The 19,081-nt window shown below is 52.7% G+C and overlaps 1 protein-coding gene across 2 annotated transcripts in view; it reads right to left on the bottom strand.

The window, feature by feature from the left end:
- LOC129829511 (guanine nucleotide-binding protein G(i) subunit alpha-3-like) overlaps positions 1–19,081 on the bottom strand; it is a 93,121-nt gene that overhangs the window by 61,642 nt on the left and 12,398 nt on the right. The gene's annotated exons all lie outside the window — the stretch shown is intronic.

Genomic DNA, 19,081 nt, shown 5'->3' with positions numbered 1-19,081 from the left:
CTGCCTATAGGCATAGGCTAGAAATCACTGGCCACTTTAAGAAATAGAACACTAGTCACTTTAATAAAGTTTACAAATCTGGTATTACTCTTCGTAAACTCAGCAAAAAAGGAAATGTCTCTTTTCAGCGCCCTGTCTTTCAAAGATAATTCGTAAAAAGCCAAATAACTTCACAGATCTTCATTGTAAAGGGTTTAAACACTGTTTCACATGCTTGTTCAATGAAATATACACAATTAAATGAACATGCACCTGTGGAACGGTCGTTAAGACACTAACAGCTTACAGATGGAAGGCAATTAAGGTCACAGTTATGAAAAATTAGGACACTAAAAAGAGGCCTTTCTACAGACTCTGAAAAACACCAAAAGAAAGATGCCCAGGGCCCCTGCACATCTACATGAACATGCCTTAGGCGTGCTGCAAGGAGGCATGAGGACTGCAGATGTGGCCAGGGCAATAAATTGCAATGTCCATACTGTGAGACGCCTAAGTCAGCGCTACAGGAAGACAGGACAGACAGCTGATCATCCTCGCAGTGGCAGACCATGTGTAACAACACCGGCACAGGATCGGTACATCCGAACAACACCCCCCCTGGACAGGTGCAGGATGGCAACAACAACTGCCCGAGTTACACCAGAAACACACAATCCCTCCATCAGTGATCAGACTGTCCACAATAGGCTGAGAGAGGCTGGACTGAGGGCTTGTAGGCCTGTTGTAAGGAAGGTCCTCACCGGCAACAATGTTGCCTATGGGCACAAACCCACCGTGACTGGACCAGACAAGACTGTCAAAAAGTGCTCTTTACTGACAAGTTGCGGTTTTGTCTCACCAGGGGTGATGGTCGGATTCACGTTTATCGTTGAAGGAATGAGCATTACACCAAGGCCTGTACTCTGGAGCGGGATCGATTTGGAGGTGGAGGGTCCGTCGTGGTCTGGGGCGGTGTGTCACAGCATCATCGGACTGAGATTGTTGTCATTGCAGGCAATCTCAACGCTTTGTGTTACAGGGAAGACATCCTCCTCCCTCATGTGGTACCCTTCCTGCAGGCTCATCCTGACATGACCCTCCAGCATGACAATGCCACCAGCCATACTGCTCGTTCTGTGCGTGATTTCCTGCAAGACAGGAATGTCAGTGTTCTGTCACGGCCAGCGAAGAGCCCTGATCTTAATCCCATTGAGCACGTCTGGGACCTGTTGGATCGGAGGGTAAGGGCTAAGGCCATTCCCCCCAGAAATGTCCGGGAAGTTGCAGGTGCCTTGGTGGAAGAGTGGGGTAACATCTCACAGCAAGAACTGGCAAATCTGTTGCAGTCCATGAGGAGGAGATGCACTGCAGTACTTAATGCAGCTGGTGGCCACACCAGATACTGACTGTTACTTTGACCTCCACTTTGTATAGGGGCACATTATTCAATTTCTGTTAGTCACATGTCTGTGGAACTTGTTCAGTTTATGTCTCAGTTGTTGAATCTTTTGTTCATACAAATATTTACACATGTTTAAGTTTGCTGAAAATAAACGCAGTTGACAGTGAGAGGACGTTTCTTTTTTTGCTGAGTTTATGTATATACTGTATTCTATAATATTCTACTGTATCTTAGTCCATTACGCTCTTACATTGCTCATCCATATATGTATATAGTCTTAATTAATTCCTACTTAGATTTGTGTGTGTTGGGTATAGGGTTGCAAAGGGTCGGAAACTTTCTGGTAAATTTCAGGAATTTTTCCAGAAATTTTCCATGGGAACTTAAGCCCGGGAATTTTGGGAATATTGCTTAAATTCATCCAAAAAGTTAGCTTATGACAGTGAACATTTTTTGTGGGATACACATGGCAATTCTAGGCCTTGTGGCATATTTGGTTAAACTATCCCCAATTCAATGGAATAGTAACCCTCTGCATGCACAGTGGACTCTTCCATCACATGTACAGCTGATTCTCAAGATCTTGCACACTAATGAGATGTTATTGAGCCCACACTATTATACTGTCTGAGCCAAGGACTACATGCTTTCTGGTAAGTTTTGATTACAATACTGGTTGGGGTGAATATATTTTATATGACATACATAATTTTTTTGTTAATTAGTAAATAGTAGCCTACATCAAAGTGCGTTTAATCATTTCTAACTTTTAAACAATTTCTACTAGTTCGTTTTTGCTACCATGTGGATTTTAGCTTGCTTGAGCCTGCTAACTGTGGAGTGTTAATTCACCTGTTTCCATACATGCTAACTGAGTGTTAATTCAGCCGTTTCCATCGCTGATCCATTTTAAAACATTTACTTTCCAAATTAGTTGTTTTTTTGCAAATGTTTTCTAATCTTTACAGGAAAATGTCACTGGCACTATCTGATGTGTGGAGACATTTCACTGCAGCTAACGTAGAAGGAAAAGCTGTGTACATTTGCAAATACTGTGCCAAGTCCTGTGAACAAAGATGCAGAATCATCTGGCCAAGTGCATAAAGTTCCCTCAGCGCTCACAACAAGCAACCTCTGACAAAAGTCCCTCTACTTCTATTCGAGGTAAAAATGATGAATCAGACACCTTATCGATAGCAACAGTTCATGGTCCTCCTGGAATCAGATTTTCTTTTGACTCAAATGGAGGAACGTAGTCAGAGAAATGCTGATGAATGTCTTGCTCGAGCTGTGTATGCAACTGGTTCACCTCTGATGCTCACAGGCAATGTGTATTGGAAGATATTTCTGAATGTTCTTCACCCAGCATACACCCATCCAACCAGACATGCTTTATCTACTCATTTGCTGGATGCAGAGTTCAGTTCAAGTGAAGGTCAAGCAAATCATAGAGAAAGCAGACTGTATTGCAATCATCTCTGATGGGTGGTTGAATGTTCGTGGGCAAGGAATAATTAACTACATCATCTCCAACCTTCAATCAGTATTCTACAAAAGCACAGACACAAGGGACAACAGACACACCAGTCTCTACATTGCAGATGAGCTGATGGCAGTCATCAATGACCTTGGACCACAGAAGGTATTTGCACTGGTGACAGACAATGCTGCGAACATGAAGTCTGCTTGGTCTAAAGTGGAGGAGTCCTACCCTCACATCACACCCATTGGCTGTGCTGCTCATGCATTGAATCTGCTCCTCAAGGACATCATGGCACTGAAAACAATGGATACACTCTAGAAGAGAGCCAAGGAAATGGTTAGGTATGTGAAGGGTCATCAAGTTATAGCAGCTATCTACCTCACCAAGCAAAGTGAGAAGAAAAAGAGCACCACATTGAAGCTGCCCAGCAACACCCGTTGGGGTGGTGTTGTCATCATGTTTGACAGTCTCCTGGAGGGGAAGGAGTCTCTCCAAGAAATGGCCATATCACAGTCTGCCAATATGGACACAGCCCCATCAAGAGGATCCTCCTGGATTATGTATTTTGGGAGAGAGTGGTAAGCAGCCTGAAACTCCTGAAACCTATAGCAGTAGCCATTGCACAGATTGAGGGAGACAATGCCATCCTGTCTGATGTTCAGACTCTGCTTGCAGATGTAAGAGAAGAAATCAATACTGCCCTGCCCACTTCACTGTTGCTCCAAGCAGTGGAAACTGCAGTTCTGAAATACATCAAAAAGCGTGAAGACTTCTGCCTGAAGCCCATACACGCCACAGCGTACATGTTGGACCCCAAGTATGCTGGCAAGAGCATCCTGTCTGGTGCAGAGATCAACAAGGCCTATGGTGTCATCACTACCGTGTCTCGCCACCTCGGACTGGATGAGGGCAAGGTTCTTGGCAGTCTGGCGAAGTACACTTCCAAGCAGGGGCTGTGGGATGGAGATGCAATTTGGAAGTCGTGCCAACATATCTCATCAGCCACCTGGTGGAAGGGACTTGTGGATCTGAGGTTCTTTCCCCTGTTGTTATCCTCCAAATCCCACCAACATCAGCCGCCTCAGAGCGCAACTGGTCCTTGTTTGGGAACACACACACCAAAGCACGCAACTGGCTGACCAATACAAAAGGTTGAAAAATTGGTGGCCATCCGGGCAAATTTGAGGCTTTTTGAGCCTGACAACAAGCCATCCTCAACAAGGTTGGAAAGTGACAGTGAAGATGGAGCCTCAGTCTGATGTTCAAGAGGTGGACATTGAGGAGGTCCAGGGAGAAGACATGGAAGCCTGAGAGGAAGACAACCAAAGCTTTAGTTTCTAGACTATCATTTTATATAGTTGAAAATGTTTTTGGGAGATGCGATGGATCATTGGGGATCATTTAATTTATTTTGTTGTTCAGTGAAATCCTCCCATGTGAAGAGTCAACTCATTTAATTAAAGTTAAATTCCTAACTAAAATGTTTTTATGTCTATTGGAAGGATTTAATCATTTGTAATTCTGTCTCCTTATGATAATGTAAAATGTTTATGTTTCTGTCTCCATATCATATGGTAAATATATCCAATGCAAAAAACATCTACATTTAAATGGTATTCATATTTATTTGCATATATTTCCATAAAAATTCACATATATTCCCACGGAAAGTTGCCACCTCTTAAATATTCCCCAAAATGTGCAACCCTGGGTATATGTTGTGTAATTTGTTATTACTGCACTGTCGGAGCTAGAAGCACAAGCATTTCACTACACCCGCAATAACATCTGCTAATCACGTGTATGTGACCAATACAACTTGATTTGATTTTTGGCATGGCAAACATATGTTATCATTGCCAAAGCAAGTGAAGTAGATAATAAACAAAGGACAACTAAACAATACAAATTAACATTAAACATTAAACTCACAAAAGTTCCAAAAGAATAAAGACATTTCAAATGTCATTATGTGCAACGAGTTAAAGTACAAAAATAAATAAACATAAATATGGGCTGTATTTACAATGGTGTTTGTTCTTCACTGGTTGCCCTTTTTCTTGTTGCAACAGGTCACAAATCTTGCTGCTGTGACGCCACACTGGTATTTCACCCAGTAGATATGGGAGTTTATCAAAATTGGGTTTGTTTTCAAATTCTTTGTGGATCTGTGTAATCTGAGGGAAATGTGTGTTTCTAATATGGTCACACATTTGGCAGGAGGTTAGGAAGTGCAGCTCAGTTTCCACCTCATGTCTCTCGCTCTCTCTGACAGGAGCTTGCTGTCTGTCTCTCTCCCTCTCTGATGGGAGCGTGCTGTCTGTCTCTCTCCCTCTCTGATGGGAGCGTGCTGTCTGTCTCCCTCCCTCCCTCTCTCCCTCTCTGATGGGAGCGTGCTGTCTGTCTCTCTCCCTCTCTGATGGGAGCGTGCTGTCTGTCTCTCTCCCTCTCTGATGGGAGCGTGCTGTCTGTCTCTCTCCCTCTCTGATGGGAGCGTGCTGTCTGTCTCTCTCCCTCTCTGATGGGAGCGTGCTGTCTGTCTCTCTCCCTCTCTGATGGGAGCGTGCTGTCTGTCTCTCTCCCTCTCCGATGGGAGCGTGCTGTCTGTCTCTCTCCCTCTCTGATGGGAGCGTGCTGTCTGTCTCTCTCCCTCTCTGATGGGAGCGTGCTGTCTGTCTCTCTCCCTCTCTGATGGGAGCGTGCTGTCTGTCTCTCTCCCTCCCTCTCTGATGGGAGCGTGCTGTCTGTCTCTCCCTCCCTCTCTGATGGGAGCATGCTCTGTCTCTCTCCCTCCCTCCCTCCCTCCCTCCCTCCCTCTCTGATGGGAGAGTGCTGTCTGTCTCTCTCCCTCTCTGATGGGAGCGTGCATGCTGTCTCTCTCCCTCCCTCTCTGATGGGAGCGTGCTGTCTGTCTCTCTCCCTCCCTCTCTGATGGGAGCGTGCTGTCTGTCTCTCTCCCTCCCTCTCTGATGGGAGCGTGCTGTCTGTCTCTCTCCCTCCCTCTCTGATGGGAGCGTGCTGTCTGTCTCCCTCCCTCTCTGATGGGAGCGTGCTGTCTGTCTCTCTCCCTCTCTGATGGGAGCGTGCTGTCTGTCTCTCTCCCTCTCTGATGGGAGCGTGCTGTCTGTCTCTCTCCCTCTCTGATGGGAGCGTGCTGTCTGTCTCTCTCCCTCTCTGATGGGAGCGTGCTGTCTGTCTCTCTCCCTCTCTGATGGGAGCGTGCTGTCTGTCTCTCTCCCTCTCTGATGGGAGCGTGCTGTCTGTCTCTCTCCCTCTCTGATGGGAGCGTGCTGTCTGTCTCTCTCCCTCCCTCTCTGATGGGAGCGTGCTGTCTGTCTCTCTCCCTCCCTCTCTGATGGGAGCATGCTCTGTCTCTCTCCCTCCCTCCCTCCCTCCCTCCCTCTCTGATGGGAGAGTGCTGTCTGTCTCTCTCCCTCTCTGATGGGAGCGTGCATGCTGTCTCTCTCCCTCCCTCTCTGATGGGAGCGTGCTGTCTGTCTCTCTCCCTCCCTCTCTGATGGGAGCGTGCTGTCTGTCTCTCTCCCTCCCTCTCTGATGGGAGCGTGCTGTCTGTCTCTCTCCCTCCCTCTCTGATGGGAGCGTGCTGTCTGTCTCTCTCCCTCCCTCTCTGATGGGAGCGTGCTGTCTGTCTCTCTCCCTCCCTCTCTGATGGGAGCGTGCTGTCTGTCTCTCTCCCTCTCTGATGGGAGCGTGCTGTCTGTCTCTCTCCCTCTCTGATGGGAGAGTGCTGTCTGTCTCTCTCCCTCCCTCTCTGATGGGAGCGTGCTGTCTGTCTCTCTCCCTCTCTGATGGGAGCGTGCATGCTGTCTCTCTCCCTCTCTGATGGGAGCGTGCTGTCTGTCTCTCTCCCTCCCTCTCTGATGGGAGCGTGCTGTCTGTCTCTCTCCCTCCCTCTCTGATGGGAGCGTGCTGTCTGTCTCTCTCCCTCCCTCCCTCCCTCCCTCTCTGATGGGAGCGTGCTGTCTGTCTCTCTCCCTCCCTCCCTCTCTGATGGGAGCGTGCTGTCTGTCTCTCTCCCTCCCTCTCTGATGGGAGCATGCTCTGTCTCTCTCCCTCCCTCCCTCCCTCCCTCTCTGATGGGAGCGTGCTGTCTGTCTTTCTCCCTCCCTCCCTCTCTGATGGGAGCGTGCTGTCTGTCTCTCTCCCTCTCTGATGGGAACATGCTGTCTCCCTCCCTCCCTCCCTCTCTGATGGGAGCGTGCTGTGTGTCTCTCCCTCCCTCCCTCTCTGATGGGAGCGTGCTGTCTGTCTCTCTCCCTCTCTGATGGGAGCGTGCTGTCTGTCTCCCTCCCTCTCTGATGGGAGCGTGCTGTCTGTCTCTCTCCCTCTCTGATGGGAGCGTGCTGTCTGTCTCTCTCCCTCTCTGATGGGAGCGTGCTGTCTGTCTCTCCCTCGCTCTCTGATGGGAGCGTGCTGTCTGTCTCTCTCCCTCTCTGATGGGAACATGCTGTCTCCCTCCCTCCCTCCCTCTCTGATGGGAGCGTGCTGTGTGTCTCTCCCTCCCTCCCTCTCTGATGGGAGCGTGCTGTCTGTCTCTCTCCCTCTCTGATGGGAGCTTGCTGTCTGTCTCTCTCCCTCTCTGATGGGAGCGTGCTGTCTGTCTCTCTCCCTCTCTGATGGGAGCGTGCTGTCTGCCTCTCTCCCTCTCTGATGGGAGCGTGCTGTCTGTCTCTCTCCCTCTCTGATGGGAGCGTGCTGTCTGTCTCTCTCCCTCTCCGATGGGAGCGTGCTGTCTGTCTCTCTCCCTCTCCGATGGGAGCGTGCTGTCTGTCTCTCTCCCTCCCTCTCCGATGGGAGCGTGCTGTCTGTCTCTCTCCCTCTCCGATGGGAGCGTGCTGTCTGTTTCTCCCTCTCTCTCCGATGGGAGCGTGCTGTCTGTCTCTCCCTTTCTCTCCGATGGGAGCGTGCTGTCTGTCTCTCCCTCTCTCTCCGATGGGAGCGTGCTGTCTGTCTCTCTCCCTCTCCGATGGGAGCGTGCTGTCTGTCTCTCTCCCTCTCCGATGGGAGCGTGCTGTCTGTCTCTCCCTCGCTCTCCGATGGGAGCGTGCTGTCTGTCTCTCTCCCTCTCTGATGGGAGCGTGCTGTCTGTCTCTCTCCCTCTCTGATGGGAGCGTGCTGTCTGTCTCTCTCCCTCTCTGATGGGAGCGTGCTGTCTGTCTCTCCCTCGCTCTCTGATGGGAGCGTGCTGTCTGTCTCTCTCCCTCTCTGATGGGAGCGTGCTGTCTGTCTCTCTCCCTCTCTGATGGGAGCGTGCTGTCTGTCTCTCTCCCTCTCTGATGGGAGAGTGCTGTCTGTCTCTCTCCCTCTCTGATGGGAGCGTGCATGCTGTCTCTCTCCCTCCCTCTCTGATGGGAGCGTGCTGTCTGTCTCTCTCCCTCCCTCTCTGATGGGAGCGTGCTGTCTGTCTCTCTCCCTCCCTCTCTGATGGGAGCGTGCTGTCTGTCTCTCTCCCTCCCTCTCTGATGGGAGCGTGCTGTCTGTCTCTCTCCCTCCCTCTCTGATGGGAGCGTGCTGTCTGTCTCTCTCCCTCCCTCTCTGATGGGAGCGTGCTGTCTGTCTCTCTCCCTCCCTCTCTGATGGGAGCGTGCTGTCTGTCTCTCTCCCTCTCTGATGGGAGCGTGCATGCTGTCTCTCTCCCTCTCTGATGGGAGCGTGCTGTCTGTCTCTCTCCCTCCCTCTCTGATGGGAGCGTGCTGTCTGTCTCTCTCCCTCCCTCTCTGATGGGAGCATGCTCTGTCTCTCTCCCTCCCTCCCTCCCTCCCTCCCTCTCTGATGGGAGCGTGCTGTCTGTCTCTCTCCCTCCCTCCCTCTCTGATGGGAGCGTGCTGTCTGTCTCTCTCCCTCCCTCCCTCTCTGATGGGAGCGTGCTGTCTGTCTCTCTCCCTCTCTGATGGGAACATGCTGTCTCCCTCCCTCCCTCCCTCTCTGATGGGAGCGTGCTGTCTGTCTCTCTCCCTCCCTCCCTCTCTGATGGGAGCATGCTGTCTCTCTCCCTCCCTCCCTCTCTGATGGGAGCGTGCTGTCTGTCTCTCTCCCTCTCTGATGGGAACATGCTGTCTCCCTCCCTCCCTCCCTCCCTCTCTGATGGGAGCGTTCTGTGTGTCTCTCCCTCCCTCCCTCTCTGATGGGAGCGTGCTGTCTGTCTCTCTCCCTCCCTCTCTGATGGGAGCGTGCTGTCTGTCTCTCTCCCTCTCTGATGGGAGCGTGCTGTCTGTCTCTCTCCCTCTCTGATGGGAGCGTGCTGTCTGTCTCTCTCGCTCTCTGATGGGAGCGTGCTGTCTGTCTCTCCCTCGCTCTCTGATGGGAGCGTGCTGTCTGTCTCTCTCCCTCTCTGATGGGAGCGTGCTGTCTGTCTCTCTCCCTCTCTGATGGGAGCGTGCTGTCTGTCTCTCTCCCTCTCTGATGGGAGCGTGCTGTCTGTCTCTCTCCCTCTCTGATGGGAGCGTGCTGTCTGTCTCTCTCCCTCTCTGATGGGAGCGTGCTGTCTGTCTCTCTCCCTCTCTGATGGGAGCGTGCTGTCTGTCTCTCTCCCTCTCCGATGGGAGCGTGCTGTCTGTCTCTCTCCCTCTCCGATGGGAGCGTGCTGTCTGTCTCTCCCTCTCTCTCCGATGGGAGCGTGCTGTCTGTCTCTCCCTCTCTCTCCGATGGGAGCGTGCTGTCTGTCTCTCCCTTTCTCTCCGATGGGAGCGTGCTGTCTGTCTCTCTCCCTCTCCGATGGGAGCGTGCTGTCTGTCTCTCTCCCACTCCGATGGGAGCGTGCTGTCTGTCTCTCTCCCTCTCTGATGGGAGCGTGCTGTCTGTCTCTCCCTCTCTCTCCGATGGGAGCGTGCTGTCTGTCTCTCCCTCTCTCTCCCAGATTGGAGCGTGCTGTCTATCTCTCTCCCTCTCTGATGGGAGCGTGCTGTCTATCTCTCTCCCTCTCTGATGGGAGCGTGCTGTCTGTCTCTCCCTCTCTGATGGGAGCGTGCTGTCTGTCTCTCCCTCTCTGATGGGAGCGTGCTGTCTGTCTCTCTCCCTCTCTGATGGGAGCGTGCTGTCTGTCTCTCTCCCTCTCTGATGGGAGCGTGCTGTCTGTCTCTCTCCTTCTCTGATGGGAGCGTGCTGTCTGTCTCTCCCTCTCTGATGGGAGCGTGCTGTCTGTCTCTCCCTCTCTGATGGGAGCGTGCTGTCTGTCTCTCCCTCTCTGATGGGAGCGTGCTGTCTGTCTCTCCCTCTCTGATGGGAGCGTGCTGTCTGTCTCTCCCTCTCCGATGGGAGCGTGCTGTCTGTCTCTCCCTCTCTCTCCCCGATGGGAGCGTGCTGTCTGTCTCTCCCTCTCTCTCTCTCTCCCCGATGGGAGCGTGCCGTCTGTCTCTCTCCCTCTCTGATTGGAGTGTGCTGTCTGTCTCTCTCTCTCTCCCTCCCTCTCTGATAGGAGCGTGCTGTCTGTCTCTCTCTCTCTCCCTCCCTCTCTGATAGGAGCGTGCTGTCTGTCTCTCCCTCTCCGATGGGAGCGTGCTGTCTGTCTCTCTCTCTCCGATGGAAGCGTGTTGTCTGTCTCTCTCCCTCTCTGATGGGAGCGTGCTGTCTGTCTCTCTCCCTCCCTCTCTGATGGGAGCGTGCTGTCTGTCTCCCTCCCTCTCTGATGGGAGCGTGCTGTCTGTCTCTCTCCCTCTCTGATGGGAGCGTGCTGTCTGTCTCTCTCCCTCTCTGATGGGAGCGTGCTGTCTGTCTCTCTCCCTCTCTGATGGGAGCGTGCTGTCTGTCTCTCTCCCTCTCTGATGGGAGCGTGCTGTCTGTCTCTCTCCCTCTCTGATGGGAGCGTGCTGTCTGTCTCCCTCCCTCTCTGATGGGAGCGTGCTGTCTGTCTCCCTCCCTCTCTGATGGGAGCGTGCAGTCTGTCTCTCTCCCTCCCTCTCTGATGGGAGCATGCTGTCTGTCTCTCTCCCTCCCTCTCTGATGGGAGCATGCTCTGTCTCTCTCCCTCCCTCCCTCCCTCCCTCCCTCCCTCCCTCCCTCTCTGATGGGAGAGTGCTGTCTGTCTCTCTCCCTCTCTGATGGGAGCGTGCATGCTGTCTCTCTCCCTCCCTCTCTGATGGGAGCGTGCTGTCTGTCTCTCTCCCTCCCTCTCTGATGGGAGCGTGCTGTCTGTCTCTCTCCCTCCCTCTCTGATGGGAGCGTGCTGTCTGTCTCTCTCCCTCTCTGATGGGAGCGTGCTGTCTGTCTCTCTCCCTCCCTCTCTGATGGGAGCGTGCTGTCTGTCTCTCTCCCTCCCTCTCTGATGGGAGCGTGCTGTCTGTCTCTCTCCCTCCCTCTCTGATGGGAGCGTGCTGTCTGTCTCTCTCCCTCCCTCTCTGATGGGAGCGTGCTGTCTGTCTCTCTCCCTCCCTCTCTGATGGGAGCGTGCTGTCTGTCTCTCTCCCTCCCTCTCTGATGGGAGCGTGCTGTCTGTCTCTCTCCCTCTCTGATGGGAGCGTGCTGTCTGTCTCTCTCCCTCTCTGATGGGAGAGTGCTGTCTGTCTCTCTCCCTCCCTCTCTGATGGGAGCGTGCTGTCTGTCTCTCTCCCTCTCTGATGGGAGCGTGCTGTCTGTCTCTCTCCCTCTCTGATGGGAGCGTGCATGCTGTCTCTCTCCCTCTCTGATGGGAGCGTGCATGCTGTCTCTCTCCCTCTCTGATGGGAGCGTGCTGTCTGTCTCTCTCCCTCCCTCTCTGATGGGAGCATGCTCTGTCTCTCTCCCTCCCTCCCTCCCTCCCTCCCTCTCTGATGGGAGCGTGCTGTCTGTCTCTCTCCCTCCCTCTCTGATGGGAGCGTGCTGTCTGTCTCTCTCCCTCCCTCCCTGATGGGAGCGTGCTGTCTGTCTCTCTCCCTCTCTGATGGGAGCATGCTGTCTTTCTCCCTCCCTCCCTCTCTGATGGGAGCGTGCTGTCTGTCTCTCTCCCTCTCTGATGGGAACATGCTGTCTCCCTCCCTCCCTCCCTCTCTGATGGGAGCGTGCTGTCTGTCTCTCTCCCTCTCTGATGGGAGCGTGCTGTCTGTCTCTCTCCCTCTCTGATGGGAGCGTGCTGTCTGTCTCTCTCCCTCTCTGATGGGAGCGTGCTGTCTGTCTCTCTCCCTCTCTGATGGGAGCGTGCTGTCTGTCTCTCTCCCTCTCTGATGGGAGCGTGCTGTCTGTCTCTCTCCCTCTCTGATGGGAGCGTGCTGTCTGTCTCTCTCCCTCTCCGATGGGAGCGTGCTGTCTGTCTCTCTCCCTCTCCGATGGGAGCGTGCTGTCTGTCTCTCTCCCTCTCCGATGGGAGCGTGCTGTCTGTCTCTCTCCCTCTCCGATGGGAGCGTGCTGTCTGTCTCTCTCCCTCTCCGATGGGAGCGTGCTGTCTGTCTCTCTCCCTCTCTGATGGGAGCTTGCTGTCTGTCTCTCTCCCTCTCTGATGGGAGCGTGCTGTCTGTCTCTCTCCCTCTCCGATGGGAGCGTGCTGTCTGTCTCTCCCTTTCTCTCCGATGGGAGCGTGCTGTCTGTCTCTCCCTCTCTCTCCGATGGGAGCGTGCTGTCTGTCTCTCTCCCTCTCCGATGGGAGCGTGCTGTCTGTCTCTCTCCCTCTCCGATGGGAGCGTGCTGTCTGTCTCTCTCCCTCTCTGATGGGAGCGTGCTGTCTGTCTCTCCCTCTCTCTCCGATGGGAGCGTGCTGTCTGTCTCTCTCCCTCTCTGATGGGAGTGTGCTGTCTGTCTCTCTCCCTCTCTGATGGGAGCGTGCTGTCTGTCTCTCCCTCGCTCTCTGATGGGAGCGTGCTGTCTGTCTCTCTCCCTCTCTGATGGGAGCGTGCTGTCTGTCTCTCTCCCTCTCTGATGGGAGCGTGCTGTCTGTCTCTCTCCCTCTCTGATGGGAGCGTGCTGTCTGTCTCTCTCCCTCTCTGATGGGAGCGTGCTGTCTGTCTCTCTCCCTCTCTGATGGGAGCGTGCTGTCTGTCTCTCTCCCTCTCTGATGGGAGCGTGCTGTCTGTCTCTCTCCCTCCCTCTCTGATGGGAGCGTGCTGTCTGTCTCTCTCCCTCCCTCTCTGATGGGAGCGTGCTGTCTGTCTCTCTCCCTCCCTCTCTGATGGGAGCATGCTCTGTCTCTCTCCCTCCCTCCCTCCCTCCCTCTCTGATGGGAGCGTGCTGTCTGTCTCTCTCCCTCTCTGATGGGAGAGTGCTGTCTGTCTCTCTCCCTCTCTGATGGGAGCGTGCATGCTGTCTCTCTCCCTCCCTCTCTGATGGGAGCGTGCTGTCTGTCTCTCTCCCTCCCTCTCTGATGGGAGCGTGCTGTCTGTCTCTCTCCCTCCCTCTCTGATGGGAGCGTGCTGTCTGTCTCTCTCCCTCCCTCTCTGATGGGAGCGTGCTGTCTGTCTCTCTCCCTCCCTCTCTGATGGGAGCGTGCTGTCTGTCTCTCTCCCTCCCTCTCTGATGGGAGCGTGCTGTCTGTCTCTCTCCCTCTCTGATGGGAGCGTGCTGTCTGTCTCTCTCCCTCCCTCTCTGATGGGAGCGTGCTGTCTGTCTCTCTCCCTCCCTCTCTGATGGGAGCGTGCTGTCTGTCTCTCTCCCTCTCTGATGGGAGCGTGCTGTCTGTCTCTCTCCCTCTCTGATGGGAGCGTGCATGCTGTCTCTCTCCCTCTCTGATGGGAGCGTGCATGCTGTCTCTCTCCCTCTCTGATGGGAGCGTGCTGTCTGTCTCTCTCCCTCCCTCTCTGATGGGAGCGTGCTGTCTGTCTCTCTCCCTCCCTCTCTGATGGGAGCGTGCTGTCTGTCTCTCTCCCTCCCTCCCTCCCTCCCTCTCTGATGGGAGCGTGCTGTCTGTCTCTCTCCCTCCCTCCCTCTCTGATGGGAGCGTGCTGTCTGTCTCTCTCCCTCCCTCCCTCTCTGATGGGAGCGTGCTGTCTGTCTCTCTCCCTCTCTGATGGGAACATGCTGTCTCCCTCCCTCCCTCCCTCCCTCTCTGATGGGAGCGTGCTGTCTGTCTCTCTCCCTCCCTCCCTCTCTGATGGGAGCATGCTGTCTCTCTCCCTCCCTCCCTCTCTGATGGGAGCGTGCTGTCTGTCTCTCTCCCTCTCTGATGGGAACATGCTGTCTCCCTCCCTCCCTCCCTCTCTGATGGAAGCGTGCTGTGTGTCTCTCCCTCCCTCCCTCTCTGATGGGAGCGTGCTGTCTGTCTCTCTCCCTCCCTCTCTGATGGGAGCGTGCTGTCTGTCTCTCTCCCTCCCTCTCTGATGGGAGCGTGCTGTCTGTCTCTCTCCCTCTCTGATGGGAGCGTGCTGTCTGTCTCTCTCCCTCTCTGATGGGAGCGTGCTGTCTGTCTCTCTCCCTCTCTGATGGGAGCGTGCTGTCTGTCTCTCTCCCTCTCTGATGGGAGCGTGCTGTCTGTCTCTCTCCCTCTCTGATGGGAGCGTGCTGTCTGTCTCTCTCCCTCTCTGATGGGAGCGTGCTGTCTGTCTCTCTCCCTCTCTGATGGGAGCGTGCTGTCTGTCTCTCTCCCTCTCTGATGGGAGCGTGCTGTCTGTCTCTCTCCCTCTCTGATGGGAGCGTGCTGTCTGTCTCTCTCCCTCTCTGATGGGAGCGTGCTGTCTGTCTCTCTCCCTCTCTGATGGGAGCGTGCTGTCTGTCTCTCTCCCTCTCTGATGGGAGCGTGCTGTCTGTCTCTCTCCCTCTCTGATGGGAGCGTGCTGTCTGTCTCTCTCCCTCTCCGATGGGAGCGTGCTGTCTGTCTCTCTCCCTCTCCGATGGGAGCGTGCTGTCTGTCTCTCTCCCTCTCCGATGGGAGCGTGCTGTCTGTCTCTCCCTCTCTCTCCGATGGGAGCGTGCTGTCTGTCTCTCCCTTTCTCTCCGATGGGAGCGTGCTGTCTGTCTCTCCCTCTCTCTCCGATGGGAGCGTGCTGTCTGTCTCTCTCCCTCTCCGATGGGAGCGTGCTGTCTGTCTCTCTCCCACTCCGATGGGAGCGTGCTGTCTGTCTCTCTCCCACTCCGATGGGAGCGTGCTGTCTGTCTCTCTCCCTCTCTGATGGGAGCGTGCTGTCTGTTTCTCCCTCTCTCTCCGATGGGAGCGTGCTGTCTGTCTCTCCCTCTCTCTCCCAGATTGGAGCGTGCTGTCTATCTCTCTCCCTCTCTGATGGGAGCGTGCTGTCTGTCTCTCCCTCTCTGATGGGAGCGTGCTGTCTGTCTCTCTCCCTCTCCGATGGGAGCGTGCTGTCTGTCTCTCTCCCTCTCCGATGGGAGCGTGCTGTCTCTCCATCTCTCTCCCCGATGGGAGCGTGCTGTCTGTCTCTCTCCCTCTCTGATGGGAGCGTGCTGTCTGTCTCTCTCCCTCTCTGATGGGAGCGTGCTGTCTGTCTCTCTCCCTCTCTGATGGGAGCGTGCTGTCTGTCTCTCCCTCTCTGATGGGAGCGTGCTGTCTGTCTCTCCCTCTCTGATGGGAGCGTGCTGTCTGTCTCTCCCTCTCTGATGGGAGCGTGCTGTCTGTCTCTCCCTCTCTGATGGGAGCGTGCTGTCTGTCTCTCCCTCTCCGATGGGAGCGTGCTGTCTGTCTCTCCCTCTCTCTCCCCGATGGGAGCGTGCTGTCTGTCTCTCCCTCTCTCTCTCTCTCCCCGATGGGAGCGTGCCGTCTGTCTCTCTCCCTCTCTGATTGGAGTGTGCTGTCTGTCTCTCTCTCTCTCCCTCCCTCTCTGATAGGAGCGTGCTGTCTGTCTCTCTCTCTCTCCCTCCCTCTCTGATAGGAGCGTGCTGTCTGTCTCTCCCTCTCCGATGGGAGCGTGCTGTCTGTCTCTCTCTCTCCGATGGAAGCGTGTTGTCTGTCTCTCTCCCTCTCTGATGGGAGCGTGCTGTCTGTCTCTCTCCCTCCCTCTCTGATGGGAGCGTGCTGTCTGTCTCTCTCCCTCTCTGATGGGAGCGTGCTGTCTGTCTCTCTCCCTCCCTCTCTGATGGGAGCGTGTTGTCTGTCTCTCTCCCTCTCTGATGGGAGCGTGCTGTCTGTCTCTCTCCCTCCCTCTCTGATGGGAGCGTGCTGTCTGTCTCTCTCCCTCTCTGATGGGAGCGTGCTGTCTGTCTCTCTCCCTCTCCGATGGGAGCGTGCTGTCTGTCTCTCTCTCTCCCCGATGGGAGCGTGCCGTCTGTCTCTCTCCCTCTCTCATGGGAGCGTGCTGTCCGTCTCTCTCTCCCTCTCTGATTGGAGTGTGCTGTCTGTCTCTCTCTCTCTGATTGGAGCGTGCTGTCTGTCTCTCTCTCTGATAGGAGCATGTGTCTCCCTCCCTCTCTGATTGGAGCGTGCTGTCTGTCTCTCCCTCTCTGATTGTAGCGTGCTGTCTGTCTCTCTCTGATGGGAGCATGTGTCTCCCTCCCTCTCTGATTGTAGCGTGCTGTCTGTCTCTCCCTCTCTGATTGTAGCGTGCTGTCTGTCTCTCTCTGATGGGAGCATGTGTCTCCCTCCCTCTCTGATTGTAGCGTGCTGTCTGTCTTTCTCTCTGATTGTAGCGTGCTGTCTGTCTCTCTCTGATGGGAGCATGTGTCTCCCTCCCTCATTGTAGCGTGCTGTCTGTCTCTCTCCCTCTCTGATGGGAGCGTGCTGTCTGTCTCTCTCTGATGGGAGCATGTGTCTCCCTCCCTCTCTGATTGGAGCGTGCTGTCTGTCTCTCCCTCTCTGATGGGAGCGTGCTGTCTGTCTCTCTCTGATGGGAGCATGTGTCTCCCTCCCTCTCTGATTGGAGCGTGCTGTCTGTCTCTCCCTCTCTGATTGGAGCGTGCTGTCTGTCTCTCTCTGATGGGAGCATGTGTCTCCCTCCCTCTCTGATTGGAGCGTGCTGTGTGTCTATTTTAAGACTTCTGAAGAGAGACTAAATCCAGATGAAAGTTGATGCTGTTATCAACCTGTCTGGGTGCTCTGTACATGGAAATCCTATTCAAATGACATTCTAATTCTTAATTAAGTGGTTCTGCACAGCCAAGGTGATAGTGATGGGAGGAGGGAGGGTCCTGTGAAGCACAGCCAATGAGCTCAATGTGATGTTTTAGCATAACTTTTTACTGGACAGAAAAATAGCAATAGTCCAAGAATCATTTGTTTTAGGCTAATCTACATTTTCATATATGGACACTGAGCTGGTGTTTATATGACAAATAAATGTATATAAAAACAACAGCGAGATGGTGAAATCTGTTTGTGTTAAAGCAGAATGAGGGCGTATCATCTAGCAGAGATACGGACGGTGTATTTGATGCCACCAGCTGGGCAGAGATGTGTGCTTCTAGGAGGAGAAGGTAGCTTCTGCCTGTGAAATCAGACTCTCTCTCATTGGGCCATATTTATAGCGCAGTGTGTGTGGGCTATAGGAAAGGAAACAGGCTACTAAGTATCATATAGAAGAATCCTTATAGACAGTACTATAGTATGATACAGCCTGGGATGTGAGAGTGCAGTAAAGTTGCCAGGCACGAAGGGAAAGGTTGGGTAGTTAGTTAGATATCAACGGGGCCATCCCTTAAAAGAGGAGCCAGAAGAGGAGCCTTTCTGTACACTAGGGCAGGGACCATACCGGTATCGCAGCAAGGAAACTAAACACAAAGACGATTTAACTTCTTTAAGAATACAACCTTAATGTTGGAAACAACACATCATTATGTTGTCATTCAGAGGCACGTATTTATTTTCCAAGCTATAAGCAATGTTTTACATTCGGCAGGTTTTTAAAAAGGACCAAAGAGTTTGGTCTGCTTTGTGTTTTCATTTTTGCCATGGAATAAAAAAAATAACAGTATAAATAAATGGTAATGCTGGTATCATCCTGGTCCGACAGTATAATAGGAATGTCTTAACGAATATCACTTCACTGAGGTAGTATAGGACTTAACAATACATGTGAGGTTTATTTGATTTCACCTTTATTTAAAAACTAGGCAAGACAGTTAAGAACAAATTCTTATTTACAATGACGGCCTACCAAAAGGCAAAAGGCCTATTTGCAGGGACGGGGGCTGGGATTACAAAACAAAACAAAAAATTTAAAAATATGGAACAAAAAACACACATCATGACAAGAGACACACCATTAGTGTAGTACTCCAATATTTTATCCCTTCCATCAACAACAGTAAAATATCGAGCCAAGAATATTATTTATGAAAGGAAATGTGTTTTTTTTCTCCATTCATTACCACACAAGAGACAATCCCAGACATCATGTTGTACTGTATGGGCGTTACAGAGTACAGAGAGGACACAAAAACAACTCAACCATATTATTGAAGGTCTGTTTGAAATGTAAACAAACCCTGATAGAGGAAACATACAGTAGAACTATAGACACGAGAATTAGCTGTCCGGGTCCACTACCATAGAACTAACTATATTGACACGAGGATTAGCTGTCCGGGTCCAGTACCGTAGAACTAACTATATTGACACGAGAATTAGCTGTCCGGGTCCAGTACCGTAGAACTAACTATATTGACACGAGGATTAGCTGTCCGGGTCCACTACCGTAGAACTAACTATATTGACACGAGAATTAGCTGTCCGGGTCCACTACCGTAGAACTAACTATATTGACACGAGAATTAGCTGTCCGGGTCCACTACTGTAGAACTAACTATATTAACACGAGGATTAGCTGTCCGGGTCCACTACCATAGAACTAACTATATTGACACGAGAATTAGCTGTCCGGGTCCACTACCGTAGAACTAACTATATTGACACGAGAATTAGCTGTCTGGGTCCACTACTGTAGAACTAGCTATATTAACACGAGGATTAGCTGTCCGGGTCCACTACCGTAGAACTAACTATATTAACACGAGGATTAGCTGTCCGGGTTCACTACCGTAGAACTAACTATATTAACACGAGGATTAGCTGTCCGGGTCCACTACCGTAGAACTAACTATATTGACACGAGGATTAGCTGTCCGAGTCCACTACCGTAGAACTAACTATATTAACACGAGGATTAGCTGTCCGGGTCCACTACCATAGAACTAACTATATTAACACGAGGATTAGCTGTCCGGGTCCCCTACTGTAGAACTAACTATATTGACACGAGGATTAGCTGTCCGAGTCCACTACCGTAGAACTAACTATATTAACACGAGGATTAGCTGTCCGAGTCCACTACCGTAGAACTAACTATATTAACACGAGGATTAGCTGTCCGAGTCCACTACTGTCGAACTAACTATATTGACACGAGGATTAGCTGTCC

The sequence above is a fragment of the Salvelinus fontinalis genome, chromosome 31 (genome assembly GCF_029448725.1).
Source record: "Salvelinus fontinalis isolate EN_2023a chromosome 31, ASM2944872v1, whole genome shotgun sequence".
Lineage (NCBI taxonomy): Eukaryota > Metazoa > Chordata > Actinopteri > Salmoniformes > Salmonidae > Salvelinus > Salvelinus fontinalis.
The sequence above is the reverse complement of the archived record's forward strand: the minus strand, read 5'-3'. Positions and strand labels throughout refer to the sequence as shown.